Source organism: Erithacus rubecula, assembly GCF_903797595.1.
Source record: "Erithacus rubecula genome assembly, chromosome: 6".
Classification (NCBI taxonomy): Eukaryota; Metazoa; Chordata; class Aves; order Passeriformes; family Muscicapidae; genus Erithacus; species Erithacus rubecula.
This window is the reverse complement of record NC_136688.1, coordinates 56,851,119-56,871,890: the sequence shown is the minus strand read 5'-3', so window position 1 is coordinate 56,871,890 and position 20,772 is coordinate 56,851,119. Positions and strand designations below refer to the sequence as shown.

At 42.8% G+C, this 20,772-nt stretch overlaps 1 long non-coding RNA gene across 1 annotated transcript; it reads right to left on the bottom strand.

Annotated features, from left to right (window-relative positions):
* Nucleotides 1-10,074: 10,074 nt before the first annotated feature.
* Nucleotides 10,075-14,323, bottom strand: LOC306803864. Its single transcript, XR_013774730.1, has 3 exons — nucleotides 14,228-14,323; nucleotides 13,218-13,316; nucleotides 10,075-10,228 (listed from the first exon to the last, which is right to left on the bottom strand). It is a non-coding gene; the product is annotated as an uncharacterized lncRNA (long non-coding RNA).
* Nucleotides 14,324-20,772: the final 6,449 nt, after the last annotated feature.

The window sequence follows — 20,772 nt, the reverse complement described above, 5'->3', positions numbered from 1 at the left end:
CGTAATTCCATCAAGGACTCACACCAGCTCAGCCTGGAGAAAGTTCAAGGAAAGAGCCTTTAGGCACAGATACCTTCTGTCCAAAGTCAGGGGGCAGCAGTTAAACTCAGTTTCAAGGGGGTGAACGTGCCCTCCCCGTGCCCAGCTCAGGGACCACACACGCCTTGCGACCCTCGGGGGGTGAAACATGTCCTGCTCTGCCTGGGTCAGACACAGCCAAAGCTCTTTGAGGTTTTTGGCTCAAAGGTGAACCTCTCAGGGGGACAATCCTGGCCCTCCTTGGCTGTCCTGGTGGGGCTGCCCCTTTTGGGGGACACCCATTTGCACAGACCCTCGTCATTAGCATAGACCCGTTTCAAGAGAGCTCTTTGAACACCAGTTGCCTCCAAATTCCATTACCTCTCTCCCTGCTGGGTTTTGTGCTTTAAGTATCAGGCAGGGGCTGGGAGAAGAAAAGAAAAAGAAAAAAAAAATCAGTAAGTGAAATCCTAAGCCCAAATAATTAGACGTGTTGTGGTTAGTTCTCTAAACTCTTACTTATTGCTTTTTCTCCGTTTGACAGAATATAATCTGCTTTTTTTTTTTTTTTTAGACTTGACACACAGGTCAGTTAATCCAGAGGTTCCTAAGTATGAATGAGGCAGAGAGAGAGAGGCAAACACCAACTTTTTATGTGTTTGTCACAGCACTTCATCTTTGTTTGCAGCCTCATTTGAGCTACAAGCAAATTTCAGAGTCATCCTTGCTTGCAGGTACTGTGAGAGAACTTCAGCTGGAGAGGGAAAAACAAGCAGGATGTCTTTGCTGCCTGGCAGATAAGCTTAAGGGTAACAATAATATCCTTTGAGAGGCAGGCTTGGGGTTGCTGGATAATTTTAAGAGGAAAACTGCTCATAGAAAAATGCTGTGTGGACAGTGGAGAGTTTTAGCCATACACTGAAAAGGTAGCAGACTTTTTTTTTTTTCATCTGGAGGTGAAGATCCAGCCCAAACCTGGCATGGGGGGACACTCATTGCTTTTGAAAATTAGATTGTGAGTGCAGGACAGCTGAAGGAGTCCAGCTGGTTTGATTGCTCAGAGGTTTTTTTGTTTCTTTGTGTTCAGAAGCAGATATTTAAACTTGTTGTCTAGAAAATAGAAGGGAAAATGTTTATTTCTGCTAAATATCCAACACTTTGGTGCACTCCACCATCATTACTCTCCACAAGTGAGAGTACCAGCATTCAGTACCTGTAAAAAGTAGGAGATAGCAGCCAAAGCCAAGAAGGGCTCCTCACATGGATTGAAGTTCTGCTGTTATGGGATCTTGGGCTTAAATTCACTTTGATCAGGCCACAGCATGACCCACAACATCTGAACTCTCTCTGGGGCTGCAAAGAGCTGTTGGCACTTCCCTCCTTTTATTTCAGTGCAGTTGGCTGCAACAGTTGGGTTTTCTTCAGAAAGTGAATTCACTTGGAGTAATTAGGGTACAAAAGAAAGTGAGATTGAAGAATACTCATGGAGTAGAGAGGAGTGAGGTGTGTTGTGTTGATTTCTTCTCCAGGGACCCAACTTTGCCCAGGCTTTCAGGGGAGTTTTATCCTCTGCAGGGACAGGAGCTGGACACAATCCTCAGGATATTCTGTGATCTCTCACCCCAGTGACACAGGGCTCCATGATTCAGAGGAGCAAAATCCTCAAGGATAGACCTCAGTGGTCCTTGAATGGTATTTTTTTTCCTGCCTTTTGCAGAGCTTGTTAGATCTGGTCAACAAAGAATAGACTAGGAACTGGATTGTAAACTGAAGGACAGTTGGGACAATGCAAGGTGACATTACCTGATGGCATTTCCTACTGGCTGCAGTGTTCCAAAAGCTGATGGCTTTCCACACAGCTCCCTCACAGTGCTGCTGTTTCCCTGAAAAGTGACAAAATACTGCAGGGACAAGGTGAGGTCACCACTGGAGGAGACAGGACAGAGTCTGTGAGCTGGAAGGAGACAGCAGAGGATATTGCTGGCACATGCTGCTGTGGATGAGATTACTGTCAGGGAGACTGAGCTGAATTGACACCTCCAACAAAAAAAGAGACAGTGCTACAGATAGACAGTCTTTGCAATCCCTTCCTGCCAGCAGCAGCATTCCCCTGCCTTGCTCAGGTTCAGCTCCTCTCCCTGCGTGGGGCTGGGAGGGATGCAGCTCTGCATCCTGCAAATGGCAAAGGCTGTGTGTTATCTGAGTGCTCTCCAAGTGATGCTGCCTAATCAGGTTATCTGTGGGTTTCACAGAGGTGCTGAAAGAGGCTGGAGAGGAGCAGATCTATGGGAGGCTCCACCAACAAAGGATTGGAGGCTCAGCTTTACTGAGTCCAGTTTAGGATTTTGTCCTGCAGCCCTGACACCTGTTTGCCACAAGCAGGCAAACCCACAGGGTCTCCAGGATCAAAACCAGCTGATTGGGGTGTTAGCTGGTGCCTGGCTCAATCCAGAGCCTGAGCTCAGCCCATGGGAGGCACTAAGCTGGGGATGATCTACAAGGTGAGAAGTTTCCTTTGTGTCCATGGGATGGAAATGGCACAGGCTGGATTAAGAAAACTTTGGGGGACAGGGAGGAAGGAGGGATTTTTTACATCATCCAGAGCTTCTCAGGTGGAACTGCACTGCTCCCTGGGAGCAGAGACCAGCTGAGGGCTGGTGAGTAAAAGTCATTTTGTTCCTGAAAACCACAGATATGAAAAGCAGCACTGCTAATTCAGTGCAACTTGCATTAAGGCCACTACAGCAATGCTGTGTGGAGTCTGCTCTCTCCAGTGCTTTGACAACCATTCTGCACACACCTTATGGCCATGATTCCCCAGGGTGGAAAAATCACCCACCAGGCTTTAGTCCTGCCTTTTATTTTGGTCAGAACTGTGAGCCTGGGTGGAGATCAGAATGGGATTCTGCAGATTATTTAGAAATGTCACCCTTCTCAGGGTGCTCAGGTGCCCCTTTTCATGTCATCAGTATCCACAAAATGCTGTCTGCTTTGAAAAGTGTTGCCTACCTTAAAATAATAGAATTTCACCCAGGAACATGGAGATTTCAATAGTTCTCATCAACAAACTGTGAGCTTGCTAATAAACAAAAGAAACCTGATGGATAAGAAACACGACAAAACTCTGGATAAGAAACATGAGCAACTAAAAGTTGTGAGGATTCATCTTTTCAAACAGGGATTCTTGTTTGAATTCCCATGAGCATTACCAGGATATAAATCCCAGCACATCAAGAGGGGAATATAACCCCTGGTGGTTTGGAATTAAAGGCATTCTGAGGGGTGCAGAGTCTCATCTTAAGACACAGAGCCACAGTGTGCTTCTAAATCCCTGTTCACTGGGATGTGGATGTGGTGGGATCACAGCAATAGCAGTGATGATGTCTGGGGCTTTTGAAACAGGCTGGCACAGACACATCTTCCCAAATGAGAGATTTAAAATTGCAGGTGGCTGCTGCTTTCAGTTTTCATCCACCCTGTAACCCTGGAGATGGTTTCACTAATACAGCACTTCCCAAATGTTTAGGCCCCAGGTGTGCAACAGTGTTCTTATTGATGAGATTTAAATTCTATTTTTTTTTACTACTCCCTATGATGGGAACAAAGATAACTGCTTCAGGTCATATCTATCATTATCACACAATCTTTTTTTCTTCCTTGCATTATTGGTGATGGGTTTAATTTGTTTTACAATGAATTTGCTGAGATTGTACATATATTTGTGTACAGGGTATGTCCTTACCTTGAACCAGGTTAGCAGCTTGTCTGTCCATTCATGTGTAAACTGTCTCTATGTGCACACTTGCACCTGCAGTCATTATTTTATCAATGAGTTTTAAACTGTATTATTAATTTGATTTGTTAGGTTTTTGGGTTTTTTGTGGTGCTAGGATCTTAGAGTTATTAAATTGCTCAGGTTGGAGAAGCCCTCTAAGATCCCCAAAAAAGTCCAAACCTTTCCCCCAGCACTACCAAGACCACCACTAAACCATGTCCCCAAGTGCCACATCTACAATTCTTCTAAATACTTCATAAGTGAAAGATTTTTTTATTTTTTTTCCTCTCTATAGAGAATTATGGCGATTCAGTGAGTTGTGCAAATTTTCCTTTAAGTTTTGCTCAGGTCTACCAATACTTGAAGGTTTTGTGGTGAGAATCCCAGGATGGAGTGCTGTGTTGGTTTTTACTTTTAAAACATCTTGCCTTTACTTTAAAACACCTGAAGTCTATAAACAAGCAAATACAGCATGAATTAAATGTAGATTTATTGTCCAGTATGTGCTGTGCAGCAAGAAGCAAAACAGAGTGTCCCCCACTAAAAGGACTGCAGGGTGACAGACCAAAGCACAGCCCCCTGAAAATGGAATCAATCCATCCCTAATCACTACCAGGGTTTGCAGGAGATATTTCCCTTATCAAGACCTGTGGCTGGAGTTGCTGATACAGGGAATTTCCAGGTGTTTGCCTGCCAGGGAAAAGGGAAAAGTGTCTCCTGGAGGATGAAGAGCTGTGACCCAGCAACAGAATAAATGTTGGGAAAGGTCTGCCTATACAGCAAAATGTTACAGCTGTTATAAATCCAGAAAATGCCAGCTGAGTGCACAGGGCTCTTCCAGTTCCATGTCCCTGTGTCATACATGGCATCCCTCCCCCTGTGCCTTTATGGAAATAGCCCCAAAGTGTGTCCAGGAGGAGAATGACACTGGAAAAAGGCACTGACACTATTCCTGTTGGCTGAAATCAGCACATGTCATATTCCAGAAAATAAAATATAAGCTGTGGAGTATTATACTTTGATTTTTCTTCCTGTTTCTGAATGAGTTACTCTCCAAATTATTCTTCTGTCATTTTTACTGCCAATGAAAAGCCTGAATTTGTATTGTCCTCAAATAAGAACCTGCTGAGCAAAAATTTACTATATATCCCTTGAAGCACTGCAGAGTGAATTCACATTTTCTTTTTAATGTTTATTTTTTTTAAGTACTGAAACTGGAAACTTGGCCTTGGGAGTCCCACTCAGCCACTGCTGGGTAACATCTGCCATCAGCTGAGCTCAAATATTCACTTCCTAGCAGCAAGATGTGCTTTAAACAAACAAACAAAACAAGGAAAAAGCCTTCCAAGTATTCTCCAATAGCAGTTTGTAGCAGAAGTGAATTTAAAAAATATTTGAATTATTTTTTCAGCCACTCCTCCATAAAAAAAAAAAAAAATTCCCATCAAGTACCACGTGAGCTGAGCTCTGCACAGATTAGTTGGAATTGCAATGTGAAAAATGTCAGGCAGCAATTCTGGTCTAATTGTGGTTTGTAGCACTTGTCCAGACAGAGGATTTCAGATGGTACTTTAATCTAAAGAAAACACTTGGTAGAAACATGACACTTAAAGAGAGATGTATAAAGAAGCAAGAGCTTGAAAACTCAGCCAGAGAAATTCTAGAAATAGGTAAATATTTTTAATATTGAAAGTGATTAACTCCAGTGACAGAAATTGAGCAAACTGGGGAACTGTCGAGCTCCTGAGGTCTTCAAATCAGGAATGGATATTTTACCACCACAGAATGGTGAACTTCACACTGATTTTAATTTAATAGTTTGGGATGCACTAAGGACCCCCCAGACTTCAGATGATGACTCCATGAAACCAAAGGGGTGCACAGGGCCATGAGATGGAGCAGTTTGTCCCACAGCTCTAAAGCTGGGCTCAAGGACTGTTTAAGGACTAGACTTGTTTTAGGCTGAACATGAAGCTCTTGGGAAGCTCTCTACACCACAAGGACAGATGATATCTTAAGTAAGAAAGGCTTCAGCATTTTCTGGAGAACCTGATAGCCCCATAAATTCATCTGTTTAAACATTAAAAATTGGTCCTAATAGCACTTTTAAATAAATAAAGCCATAAAAGCATTTCCATCACAGCTTACTCTTACACGTGTTCTAAATGTAACAAAAAAAACCCCAAAACAAACAAACAAACAAACAAACAAACAAAAAAATAACCCCAAAACAACAAAACAAAACAAAAAACCACCAAAACCACATAATAAACAAACAAACAAAAGAGGGAAAAAAAGAGAGACTACTCTCCCCTGTTTGGATCCTATTGCATCCCCACAAGAGAAGTAAAAATTTGATTAGAAGGCAAAAAAAAAAATGTTTCCCATAGAGGACAAAAATCTACCTGTATTTTAGAAATGCTGTGAGTGAGACAGCAAGTGTTGACATGAGTGTGTTAGGTTGAGGTTTAGAACATCATTATTTGCTCTTATTTACCAAATGTCTTACCCACCATATTATCTGCCTTTTCAGATGTGTACTGCTTTTGATTTTTAATTGGTCTTATTTACCAAATGTCTTACTCATTAGACTATCTTCCTTTTCAGATGTGTCCCTGCTTTGAATTGAGGAGAACCAACACATCAGACCAGTGACACACGAGGCTTTCTCAGCATCCTGGTGCCTTTGAGAGGGCCCAGCACCTCCTTTTGTCACTCTGCTGGTTTCACAAATGGAGCTTTCCCCCTTCCCTGCTCTGTGATTCAACCTGGGCAACAGGTAGGGAGGATAATGAGATTAATGAGGAATTGACTGTGCCCAGAGACTCTGCTCTTTGCTGTTGTGTCTTTCTCAATTATCAGCCTCTTAAAAGAACAACTTCAGCACCCAAAATTGTTTGCAACACTGCTTTGCTTTTCTCACCTGTGCCAAACTGGTGTCACTCACCCAATTTCTGAGGCGTGGAGTTCACAGCAGAGCAACAGAATCCCCTGGGGGTATTTATCACTCAGTGTGAATAAATTCCCAATCTCCTGCTGGAGGAGATGCTCACCAGGGGCTGTTTGTGGGGATGATAAATGGGATCCAAACAGCCCAGAGGAGATGATGGAGCCCATCCCTGGCTGGAGGGTCAGGGATGTCTCTGGAGCTGGAGAACCCTCAGCATCTCCAAGGGAGTCCCACATTTGGGCAGAGCAGTGATGCCTCTCACACTGGAACCCCACAGTGTGGGCACCAGGCAATATCCCACATTTTATTTCACATTCCACCTCAGCTTTCTGTGTTCACCTCTCATGGATTTGAGTTTGCAATTAAAGGCAAAAGATGGGCTCAGTTAACTGTGCAGTAGGTTGGAGGTTGAATTTTTTGTTTCCTTGTACAATAAAATCCATTTTTCCATTTTAATTTTTTTTCTTAATAAAACCCAGCATTTACACTGACTGCATAAGAACCCTCTAACATTTAACCTAAAAACCATCTCCAAGTGATAGTTTGCCCTAGACCTTCTGATAGCTGAAATTCCAGTCCACCAAGGATGAAGTTTTCTAGGAAGAATATGATTTTCTGAAAGAATCACAGTGCAGTCTTAAGGAAATGTTTAAAAATTATAACATTTAAAATGCATAGAAATTATCAGTAATTAAAATTATGCCATTATTATGTTGTTCAGATTTTTTTTCATTATGTTTGTATAGATCTCAATGCATTACAAGCCTCTCCATAGTTTCATATCTCTGAAACTAGCAAAATACTATTAACAAAATATTTAATTCATATCTCTGAAACTATCAAAATACTATTAACAAAATATTTAATTCATATCTGTGAAACTAGCAAACTACTATTAGCAAAATATTTAATTTAGTATTAATTTTAATGTTAAATGTTAGATATAATATAATATAAAATAATATTAAATAAATGCAATATATCATTTAATATTAAAGTACTAATATTACAAAGATACTAATTTCAAATATTATGGAAAATGTTATTTTTAATATCAACAAATAAAGCTAATGTATTTAATAAACCTTTATAAAACTTAAAGTGATTTTTAGAAATTATTTAATAAAAACGAGTAAATTTTAATATTACTAGATAAAACCCGGTAATTTTTAATATTATTTTAAAAAAACCTGCAAGGCAATATGACTAACAGCACAGAAGAAAATCAGTGGTAGCAAATATTAACAGGTTATCTTTTATAATTATTATAATTATCCTCTTTTACAAAAAAATTTCTTAATTAATGAAACAGGCAGGTTGGATTTTCACTGATGGAAACTGATGAGATGCAAACTTTGACCCTCAGTGATGGTGCACTGCAGCACCAGCCAGGGAAAATTCTGAGCAAAAACCTTCCTGACAATGAGCAATAAAAGAGAAACATTCCAGGGGGGAACTCAACAACTCAGCAAGAGATTAAAAAGCAGAAAGTGAATTTTTAATGGGCTGGAATGCTCTGGAAGATGTGCCTGGTGTAAGCACCAAGAAATTGTGATGAGGAATGTGAAGCTGGAGCCTAAACACTGGTGGAGCTCTGATGAAAAGAGGAAAAAAATGAAGTAATTTTGTAGTGTTCCTTCATTGCATGTGTTCATTTTAATTATGCCTTGGGCAAACTGAAGAAGGAAAGATTTGGTTGAGTTTCTGAACTTTTTTTTCTGGAAGAATGGTTTCTGGTTGATTATCCAACCCCTCTTGCCTTGACACCACAGAATCCCAGGGTGGTTTGGGGTGAGCCCATCCCATTCCACCCCCTGCCATGGCAGGGACACCTTCCACTGTCCCAGGTGTCTCCAAACCCAACACAAAAAGGAGAAAACAGGGACTGTGCTGCCCCCAGCAGATTCAGAGGTTGCACCTTAAAGGGTCACAGCCTTTTTTCCCATTTATTTCCCTTGCCTTTCCAGGAACCTGAACAGGATTTCCTGCACTTACTGAGCCACTTGCTGGATCCTTCAGCCAAAGGCAGGAAGATGACAGTTTTTTTAAGTTGAGAATCAGAAGGAGCCCAATGAAAAATTCCCTGGCTTGGCATCCAGAGTGCTCATCCATCCCTTCCAAGTCAGATCCCACACATCCATCTCATTTAAAGGGGATGCCTCAACTCGCATTTTAATCTTATTTTTCTAAAAAATCCAGCTCAGAGCAGAAACTGAAGGTGTTTTGTAGGGTTGAAACTGATGGTCTTATAACAACCAAAAGCACCAGGACCCCAACACCTCAGAGAGGGCAGCACTGACCTGCCCAAGAGCTCCAGACAGATTATAAAGATTTCTTGTGGATATTTGCCCATGAAGGTGCTTGGCTTTTCTTCCCACTACCAGCTTCTTCCCTAAGCCCTAGCATTTATTGAACTCCCTTTTCTTACAAGGAAAGAAAAAGAAAAATGAAAAAAAAAAATAATAAAAAGAGGAAAAATTGTACAAAAAAATAAATCCTGCTTTTGTTCTGGATAAAACTAGGTCAGCGTTTTCCATCCCCACTGTCAGTTTTCTGCAGTGTGTTTCAAACAAAGCATCGTCATTCCAGCAAAAGGTATTTATAAAGTGAGCTTTGACAAAACAATTGTATTTTTTTTTTCCAGAAAGGCTTTGGCATCTGTCACTGCCTGGAAAGATTTAAGATCTGGGTAGAATTTTCATCTCTCAGAGTAACTTGGCCTATATTGACTAGAACTAATAGATCTGATGTTTTAAAACCCTTTGTGCAGCAAAGCACTGTAAATTGCAGCTGTTTAGAAATTTCCCTCCTTCATGCAAAATTTACAGGGGGAAAAGTATAAATGTTACCAGGATTTATTTTCACCTGGCACCCCCACAACCCCCCCAGTTCTTTTGACTCAGAGACAAGAATATAGTGCCACAAGGAAGCTGGAAGATGCCAAAAATAGTAACCCCATGGGACAAGGAGGATGGCAAGAACACAGACTACTGTGGACAGGGGGCATGACAGAGGTTTTGCTCAAATTAATGAGAGACAATTTTCAGCAGAAATAGGGAAAATTGCAATTTTTTTCAGTTCTTCTTAATTTTCAACCAACTGGTAAACCCAGACCTTCCTCCACCCACATTTCAGTGCAATTAGTTACAGGGGGAAAAAAAAAGTGACACTTGGAACTTAAAAATAAAGAGAAAGGGATTTGTAATTTTCTTGCCATCTTTTTCAACATGCACATAACCAGGGCTTGTTAAGGCTTATCATGCACACACAGAATATTCACTCCAGGGCATTTACTCCATTGTGGGGACACGTAACCCACTGCATGGCAATGTCTCCACTCACCCCACTCTTCCCTCTTCATTAGGAATTTGCTGTAGGACTCCAGGAGTCTCAGAGCTCCTCACCTCCTCAAAAAACAGAGGATTTAGAAGTATAAAGTGCAGCTGGGGCACACACTTGGCATCAGTTCTCCAGTCAGATCATCCCTTGAAAACAAAAATAAGAGAGAACCATCCACCTTTGATACATAAAACAGCACAGAAGATCTTCATGAGGGTCAGAGACAGAAAGAAAAAGACTGAGCTCACTTATAGCCTGTTGTCTCATTAATAAAACTGGGACACAGGACTGAACAGTGAGCTGGGAAGCATTGGAAAGGCAGAGATGTGCACAAGGACAAGCACAGGAAAAACAGGAGATGGAAAGACCATAGGGCTGAAGTCAAGGGATTTATCTGTGGAACCATCAATATCAGATTTGTGTTTTCACCAAGGTTCATGGACTGAGTCAGAGGAGATGGGGGGAGAGAGGATGTGCAGAGAGAATTTCAGGACATCCCACAGTTCTGGAGACCAGACTGGAGCCAAGACAGAGCCACAGACTAGTTAATCCCAAAAACTCTAAGTGAACTGTCCTAAACCAAACCTGCCACCAGAAAGATTCCAGCAGCCCTCTAATAGCTCAGCACTGCTCACAGTAGCCATGGCACATCAAGCAGAAGAGAGGGGCAGTCAGTAAATCAATATTATGTCAAAGCCCAAAGTCCCCCTGAGTCTGATTCACTGGAAAAACTCAGTTCCCATGTCTTCAAACACAGCCAAATTCTTTATAGGAAAAAAAAGTCTTTGCTTCCCTGGGTGTTGCGAACAAGTAAATAAGTCTAACAAAATCCAAACACAATTTGGCAGGATATAACACTTGTTGGAGATAATCCTACCTGCTGAAATTTCCTTTTAACCTCAGTGAAGACTCAGGTAGATGCTAAGTACAATCAGGACAGATACCAATTCTCTCCCACTGGAAAGCAGAGTGAACAGACTTTAAAATATTTTTTCTTTCATGTCACATCAGCAAAGGAAAAGTTCTAGAAATAGTTACTTTGTGCTTTTTCTCCTGAAAAGTTACCTGGGTGATTTTGGCTGTGGTAGGTTCCCCAGAGTAATAACATCATCTTTAATAATATAACATATACATAACCCTGAGAGCATTAAATTCATTGTTCTTGTGTACATTGTGTGATTATTGGGGTGTCCTCTGCAGGGCCAGGAGTTGGAAACTTGATGATTTTTGTGGGTCCCTTCCAGCTCAGGATATTCTATGACTCGTGATTCTATAGATTCAGCCCAAACTTTTCAGGTGATGGAGAAACAGAGGGTTCCAAGCAGGGGGATTGCAGATTCCCACAGCAGGAATTGGTCTGATTTCTTCTGAATCCATGGGGGTTAGGAAGGACCACAGGCAAAGCTTGTTGATGTTTCTTTGCTGTTAAAATCCCCTCACTACAACTTCTGCTTTAATACCCAGCTTGAAAATGGCTCTCAGGATCTATTACAGGATGGGGATGACAGATGTGGTCATCTGAAGATGCAGAGAGCTCCAAGGCCCCACAAAACACTTTCTGGAAATGCCCATTATGTTACATGAAGTGTTTATTCAACTTCAATTAAAGGTCTGATCATACACTAATTGCAAATTTTGTTGCAAACCAGCATGAGTTCCCTGATGATTAAAGGACTGATAGTTCTGTTATTAATTATCATTTCTAGCCTGGAAGGCTGCAGTGTGATTCCCTCTGCAGAGGTAGGTGCCATCCATACACTCCTGAAGAAGCATCCCTGGCCTTGGAAAACTTAGAAATCTAAACAGACAGTGCAGACAAAAGAACTGCCATTATCTTCCTTTTCCAGATGGGGAACTGAGGCACATGGAGATTAAGTGACTTGCCAACATCTGTGGAAGAATGGAGGATTAAACCTTGATCTCCAGAGTCCAAGTCTGGTGTTCAGTCACCGGACCAGCCTTCCCTCTCCTGCTAATGTGTTATTGCTCTCATCTGCTCAGTGGCTTTTCCTACCCACTCCCACCTAATCCCTTTTCAAGGTAGCCCTTGAGGGACTGTTACTTATGTGGGTCAGGGCTGGATACAGCCATGCCTGAGAGGGACACACTCCTTTTGTCCTGTGGGCACCGCTGGCCCAGCTGGCAGGTGCCACTGCTGGGTGGCATCACAGGGGCAAGGACTTGCAAAGTCATTTCTACTTCCAGGCAGGAAAACCTGCCATGAAATCACTGGGCAGCAGGGAAAGAGGAAGCTGATTGCCATGGCTGCATCTGAAGCTCCCAACCTAAGGAAGCCAAAGAGAGTGTTTGTGCATGAAGAAGGGTTGCAAGACAAGAAGAAAAACATCCTGAAAGATGGATATTGGGATCTCTATCAGTATTTATTTCTTGGGCTGCAATACCACCTGCAGGCCCCAGACCAGGGCTGGACGCTGCAGAGAAAAGAGGATCTTGCAACCAAAGGGGCAGGTCCCAGCCCCCAGGCTCCATGGGATCCTTCCTGATGGATGGGGAGGGTTGGGATGATGCCCTGCACACCCCACTGGTCACACACCCCCTAAGCTGCATTAGCCAAACCATTCCCCTACAAAAAACCCCCTGTATGGAGGAAGCCTGCAAGGAAAATCAGTATAAAAACAACCTTTGAGGCAGAACACCGCAGGTCTTCCCGAATAACCAGGTGACGAGGCAATTTCCCTGTTTGCCACAGGTCAGGGCTTTGTGCTGTGCTGAGAAGGGGCTGCCCCACTCCCCCAGGCCGTGTCCCCAGGGGGTGTCACCGCCAGCCCCTCTCCTCAATGCCTGTCACCCCGATTGTGGCGGGCGAGAGATCACAGGCGGGCGGCGGGATCTGCTCAGGAGGCATCAGATGGCGTCGGAGCAAGGGTAATCCAGTTATTCCTAGAGAAGTTTTTCCACTCCGAGATCATACACACTGCAGATCACAGAAACACATGCAAGCATGAAATTTCATTTTTAAGAATTCTTTTCCCGGGGCTTCCCCGTAAAGTGGCGGTGAATGGGGAAAGCTACAATCATGACAAGACAATTACAGAGGGGGTTTTTGCTAAGCATGAAACATAGAGGGGAAGAAAAATGTTTAGGGAAAGGGAGAAGGATAAAAAAGCAACTCACAAGAAAAGTCATTTTTGTCCACTTGTCTTGTTCCACTGAAGCAGAACTAGACATCGTGTCATGTAAGTGATTTTAAAATAAAAATTTTCTTTGAAGTACCTGAGAAAAATAAGCAAATGTTTGAGTTTGAACCGCTTTTCCTGGTTTGACTCTTTTAGTGACACAGTGTATATGCAAATGGGGAAACAGCCAGCACCCTCCTGAATGCTGCAAAACACACACACACTTGTGCTTTTAGCGTGAAAGGACTGGGAGACATACATTAGGATTTGTGGGATTATAGTGAGAAAGCAGCAGTGATAACTTTAAAGTTCTTTAAAAAAAAAAAAAAAAAGGTGAAAAGACAGAAAACTGCAAGTGGTTTTTTTTTTTCCTCTTTTTGGCAAAGCCCCCCAGGAAAGAGCTAGCATAGAAAATGGATCCTCTCTCATCTTCTGGAGAGGCAATTCCTCCCCTTGCAGCCTGGGTTCACCGGCGTGGCTGCGCGGGGGAGCTCAGACGCCGTGTCTGAGCCCTGCTCAGCCTGTGGATAAACACAGAGGTTGGCTTCTACAACGGGCAGCCACGGAGAACTTCTTAAGGAGCAAATATTCCCTGCAAAATAAATCACAGTCCTGCTCCCAGAAACGCCAAGACAGAACCAATTTGGTGTTGGCGAGAAGCCGCGATCGCCGCCGCCACGATGGTCACAGAGCTGGGAATCCAACTCTGGGGCAGGTTTCTAACTTTGTTCTCATTAAATCAAATCCTTTCTTGGTGTAGGCATCTCCTGATGCAACTACAACTGCTGAAAGGTTTCCACAGCTGCCCTACTCATCTCTGCAGTGTCCCAGTGGCTTTAAGTGAGAAATAGAGATCTTGGTAAAAACCAACTCATTGATACACAGTAGAGGGAATCAAGGCATTTAAAAATTGCTCTGAAACTTTTCAGCTTGTTCAAGAGGCAGGTGGTGTAGCACAGATCACCTAGGAGGAAAATGTCATAAAGCAGAAATTCTAAGAGGGTTTACCTTGATTTTGTAGCACTGCAGCATCTCTTTGGGTCTCTCATCTCTCCATCAGCTGCACTCAAAGGTGAGAGCGACACGCTCAGCTCCTCCAGGTCTAGAGACAACACAACAAAATAATTTGTCAAATTGTCAAAACTCAACAGACAGGGTAGAGGAGCAGACTGGGGAAATTTGGACGGACTGTGCCTTCACCCAGTCCTAATCTCACCACTGGAGGCTGTAAACATGATGGGTAAAGTGACAGTCTGGCTACAAATCTGTCTGGCAGCTTCATTAGACATCTTTCGCCTGACTGATTAAACTGCATTTAAGGCCCACTTTCATTTTTTCAAGTCTTTTGTTTAAATTAAAAGGTCATGTTTTCGAGCGAGTGATCCTCTGCCCTCTCCAGTCTCCTGCCACAATACAGTTACATTGCTACGAGTGTTGCACAAAGCGCTCTGAATAAGATCCACAGACACCAACAAATGTCGCAGCCAGCAGAGGCTACAGAAAGGGGTTTTTGTCTGTTCGTTATGTGCCACAGCAGGGAAACGAGCTTGAAAAGTCCCCCAGCCTCAAACTTGGACTATTTCTGCTGTGCACTGGAGGGCTTGCAAAAAGCACTAGCTACTTTTGAGAATTTATTCAACCGGGTTCACTCAGTGCATCTCGCTCCACCTCGGTTTTGCTGCTGTTCTGAGAGACTTTTTTTGGTGGTTAGACAAAAAAAAAAAAAAAAAAAAAAAAGACCCAGGACGTGGGATTTGGGGTCTAATGCTGCCAAGTGCTGAGTGCCATCTGTTCCCACTGGCTGCAGGCTCCCAGGATGGGCCCGGCTCGGCGGAGCCTGGCGGGGCAGGGCAGCTCTCCAGAAGATGTAACACAGTGTCTTGGGAGAGCTCCCAGTTTACACCTCAGAGTGTCTGGCCTGCAGACAGACCACACTTAACCTGTCACCCCACAGCCAAGTGCTTCCCTCAGCTCCCAGAAAACAGCACTCCAAACTGGGAGAGGAGTCCTGGCTGTGTGTGAGGTTTTGGTGTGCTTTGTTTCTCTCTAAATCCATGTAAGGGATGCCCTTATTATCAGTATTGGTCTCTTCTCACAAGTAGCAAGTGACAGGATCAGAGGAAACGGCCTCAAGTTGTGCCAAGGGAGGTTTAGATTGGATATTAGGAAGAATTTCTTCATCTAAAATGTTGTCAAGCATTGGCAGAGGAGGGAGAGATTTAAAAGCCATGTGGATGTGGCACTTGGGGACACGGGTTGGTGGTGGCTTTGGCGTCAGCTGGACTCAATGTTCTCAAATTTCTTTTCTAAAGTGAAGGATTCTCTGATTATCTGTGCTGGGAGGTGATGGTGCACTGAGCACTGCACACTGATGTCACCCTAAAAAAGTCCTCCAACCTCACTTGCACCTTCCCAAAGGATTTTGCTGGACAGAGAGAGCAGAGGGATGAATTGGAGGGTCAGTCCCAAGGGGTCAAGGGCTGAGGTATCTGCACCTCTCAGGTGAAAAGCAGAAATCAAGGGAGTTGGACAAAAGGACTAAAAACAAGACACTGGGTCACTGCCCCTGAGGAGTCCTTGCTTCCTGCTGAGCAGTTTAACTCCAGCATGAAGGGGTCAGCTCAGTGCCCTGCACAAGGGCCCACTTTTCACCAAGGGGATGTGAAAGCTGACTAATTTTTACTAAATGAAATCAGCCTTTGACAAGTGCTCTGCTACAGAGGCCTGTACTCTGACCTGCTGTGACCTGCTGTATTCCCTAAACTGCAATTCTCTTAATTGAGAACATTACAAATGTGATTTAGTAAACTGAACGGGAGCTGGGATTGCAATACGCAACATGTCTCATCCTGAGTCTTTTTTTATAAAACACATTGCATTGGAATTTTAGTTGTACACAAAAATGTATTTAGTTGGGGGTTACTGCCCTTCTCTTTCAGGTCCAATTAAATCCTCAATAATTACTGAGGTTTCCAGAAGTGGTGATGATATCAGAATCTCCCAGAAACAGCTTTTCCATTGGATTGCAGTGGAATTCAGTCTGTAACAAATACAAGTACATAGAGATATTGAAAAAAAACCAACCCTGCTGTCTACTTATTGCCAGGATCAATAGCTGGTTAGGTAAAATACCCACATTATTACTCTAAAATCAAACTGCCTTTTCTGACCCACTGGCACTGAACTTGCTGAAATCCTGCAGTGTAACATTTGCTTTAGGACTACATTGCTCTAATTGATGTGCCCAAGATCCACATGCAGGTATTGACAGGAGAATAGACCCTTTAGCATTTAAAAGTAAATCCTTGACATTTCTGTCTCAAGCAGAAAGTCCAATTATTCTCCTTTTGCTCTGTTCCCCAGTCAGAAATTTGAAAGGCAGAAAAAAAAATCCAGAGTAAATCACACAGTAAAATTTACCAACTTGTATGGATTACTGCAAGAGCAGCAGTAAGAATATTTTGGATACCAACAGGGCTAAAGCATTTAAGACTTGTTTCTGTAAGGCCAGAGGACATTCTTCTGTTGAGTGTTCATGTATAAAAAGTGAAATAAGGTAATTTTTCTTTCCCAAAACCTAAGAGAAATGGTTCTGAATGTCTTTTCATTCCTTCACACAAGCTGAGTTTTTTCACAACTAGCTGACTATGAATAGGCACAACAATTCCAGTAAGCCATCCATTTCCACTGCCAACAATTATATCAGTTATCCAGGCCCTTATGTGTCATTTAATACCTACTTTCATAAAGGGAGAGATGAAAAGAACAACTACAATAAGATGCAGTTAATTATGGATATGTTTAGAAACAGTCTAATGAATAATAAACAACATTTTATTTCCCCTGTCTATGACACAGTGGCAAATAATTAAGAATCAAAAGAATTCAAAGTATTAGGTAACAATCAGAAAACTTGTGCAAGATTTTTTTCTGCTCGAGTTTAATTGGTTCATTGTTCCCATGAACTATAAACCACGGGGTTGATAGCAGTGCTAAAGTTTGCCTCTATAAAGGAAGATTAACATATTCGGGAACTTTACCCTAATCCTTGTTTTGCGTTAACTCAAGCAGATTGGATTAGTAATTCTTACCTACCACCCACTAGAAGAAAACGGGTTTCTTTTCTCAGACAACTGCCTGCATTGTACCTCCGTGTGCATTATCTGCTCTGAAAGCGTTCTGCAGAAAGAAATGATGTGAAGTGAAAGGGAAAAGGGTTTTACACTGTGATGGCAAGGAACAATCGCTGACGTGGCACTGCCTGAACTCTGCTGAAAGGTTAGAGCTGCTCCTGCCCAGATCATGTGCTGCTATTTCAGGCAAAATGAGAATAAGCCATCCCTGAACTTCTAATTCAGGAAAATAATGAAAACTAAGGAGAGTTGATTTACAGGATCTGATTTGGAGACTGTTGGGGTGAGCTTGGAGCAGCCCAGAGAGGGAGCAGAGCTGGTTCAGGGGTCGGGCTCTGCCAAGTGTGTCTGCTGAGGAGGGCACTGCAAACCCACTGGGTTCCCCCTGGTTTCCCTGGGAATCATCCCACCCTGGTGGTCTTCCCTGTGCACAGACACTGTTTAGCAATGACCAACCACAAGCACCACTATGGCCTGGGTCCATGGAAATATCCCTCTGCAGGGTTAGATCCTGCTGGATACCCCATTTTCATCAACTACAATCAAAGAACTACAGTGTGCTTTGGGTTGGAAGGAACCTCAAAGTTCATTGAATTCCAATCCCTGCATCTTCTACTATTCCTATCCTTGGTTGCTCCAAGCCCTGTCCAGCCTGGCCTGGGACACTTCCAGGGATCCAGGGGCTGCTCCTCTGGGCAACCTGTGCCAGGGTCTCCTCATCCTCACAGGGGAGAATTCCTTCCCAGTAACCCATCTAATCCTACCCTCTGTCAATTTAATTGCCTGAATAAAGTCCTACTTGTTTTGAACTCAGAACCACATTTTCACCTCAGGAAATAAATTGCCATTACTTGTTCTCTCTGCAGTTACTTTGCTCCCATTTTTTTTCTCTTTCAGAGGCTCTAGCCCAGACCCTCCTACTCCCTCTCCATGTGCAGGAACTATTCTTTTACTTCAAGAAGAGCACAGGATCCCAGTGAGGGAGAAACCCTAACACTGACATGATGGCCAGCAGAAGGACTTGAAACCATACAGGTTTTTGTGAACCTTTGAAGCTCCAAGCATCTCCCACATGTTTCACTGGGGAAAATAATCTTAAATATATGAACACGTTTAGTCAGATATTTTTCATTACTTATCAGCAGGTTATGCCAGAAAATTGAAGCACTCTTGGAATAAGCAGAATTAAACTCTTTGCACAGCATTTATGAGCAATATGATGCCCCAGATGAACATAGGAGCTCCATGGATCACATTCACACAATAAATGGACCAAAAAATGCAGGACCATGGAAGAGTCCAATACAAATAATGGCTCCTGTCCAAGCTCCATCCAACCACCGAACTCTAAAACTCCCATAAAATGTGGCAGCAGCACTTTGAAGGAAATGCCAAAGGTATAGAAAGGCAACTCTTTGCTTTCTTATTGGTGCTGGTGGCTTCTGCACCTCACCAGAGCCAATGATCTTCCCATAACCATAGCCAAAAATCAATTAATATTTGGGTATTTTCTCCCTTTTTTAAATATTAAGCAGTGATTGTAACTTGGAACAGCTTAAAAGCATTCAGTTGCCAAGGCAATACAAAGTAAAGAGTTATCAAATATATGTGCTCTAAACACTGAAAAATATTTAACACAAGCACAACTACAGTGATTAGCTTTGTGTTAAACTACAGGGAGCAACAACAGGGGCTAAAAGCAATTCCACCTATTAGCTGTATGCCAAGGAGACAGGGGGCTAAAGCATGGCCCATTTTAACCTGGATTTCTGATTGGACTTCAGTAGTTATCAATAAACCCCACAGACTCTGTAGTTGTCAATAAAACCCATTTACTCCTGCTCATTAGCAGACAGGGATATTAATTAACTCTGCAGCTAGGAATGAAAGAGAGCTCCTAGAAGAAACTCCAGGTATTTCCCCAACCCTTCCAGCCCAGTGTTTGGGAACAGCAAGAAAACCCCAGAGTGCCCCAAGGGTCCCACAGAACTTGAAACACTCCAGTGCATTTCCCAGGGGAATTTGGGGTTTTTCATATCCATGAGCTTGGCACCATTGGAATCTTTTTGTTCCTGGGAAAAAGGAATATTGCTTCTGCCATATCAATTAATGAAAAATGAGGAGTGGATCAATAAAGGTGCTTTGCAGTGTCTGCTGTGAGAGCTGCTGGTAAGAATTTTTCACTTTCTTCCTTTCTCATGGTTTTCCACCAAGCTGTGCCAAACAAACTGTATATCTCTTACTCTTTGGGATTTTATGAAGGGGGAAAAAAAACAATCAACCTCCAAGTACTAATTTCAAACCGTTGTAGTGAACTCTCCCTTTTTTATTACATAATGGAGCCCTTTGTCCTCAGTTTTCCATCTGTTTGGTAAGCATTTTTCACTTGAAGACTCAATTAGGACAAAAAACCCCACACAATCATTCAATTCAAAAATTAATTTGGAGATCAAGGGACTGACTTAGGCCTATACCAATGACTAAAAGCGATTCAGGCTTTGTCACATGATCCAAGAGAACTGAGCAACAACAGTTTAGCTGCTTTAATCCTGCTTAATTTGAGTGCAAAGAAATTCACATGTGCTACTAAGAACATTTTGGGAGTACACTGTGTCCATTTTTCTGGGTCCCCACATCCAAAGACTTTGTTTCATTGAGAGCTCATGACATCCTTGATTAGCAACCACCATGCAGACAAAGGAAAAGCACACGAGTTTGCAGAGGTGGAGAGAAAACTACCCCAGAAAATATCCTGCAGAGGAAGAGGTGGTTTCAGACAACACATTTTACAACAGGAGTGACAGCAAAACCAACACATTTAGGGGTTTTGGTGGGGAGGCAGGTCCCAGGGATTCTTTAAAAGACACATGCCATCAGTAATCCAAAGAGTAGATTGAAGGAAATAATCAAAATATGTCAGGGAGGACTTTGAAATACACATCTTATGGTTTTATAACTTTGCATACTTTGCACAGGCTGCTGGGTCATTACAGAGAAATGCTGCTCTCTCACCACCTGGCACCAGTGTGTGACCCCAAGGACAAGCCACGGGGTGCCAGCCCACCAGAAGCTTGGCTACAGCCTGTTCTAATGGGGACAGCCAAGGAAATTTTCATTAGAGGAAGGAGAACTTGCAAAAATCCCATCCGGCAAACACGTACCCTGCCCCTCTCTAATGCCTTGTGTGCCTCTGCTGGGTCTGGAGGAACTTAATTAAAGCCAGTTGTGAAATTTCCAAGGGGAAAAAAAAAAAGAAAGTAATCCCTTACAGTAAATGTGCTGGGATTGTTCTGGGTTCACCATTCCTCTCCCTCTGGTCTCTCAATGAGACAACAAAATCTGAGAGATAAAATGCTGAAATGGGCTGTGCTTGCTTCTCATCATCCCTTCAAAAAGAAAAGTGGAGGGGATTGAACTGTT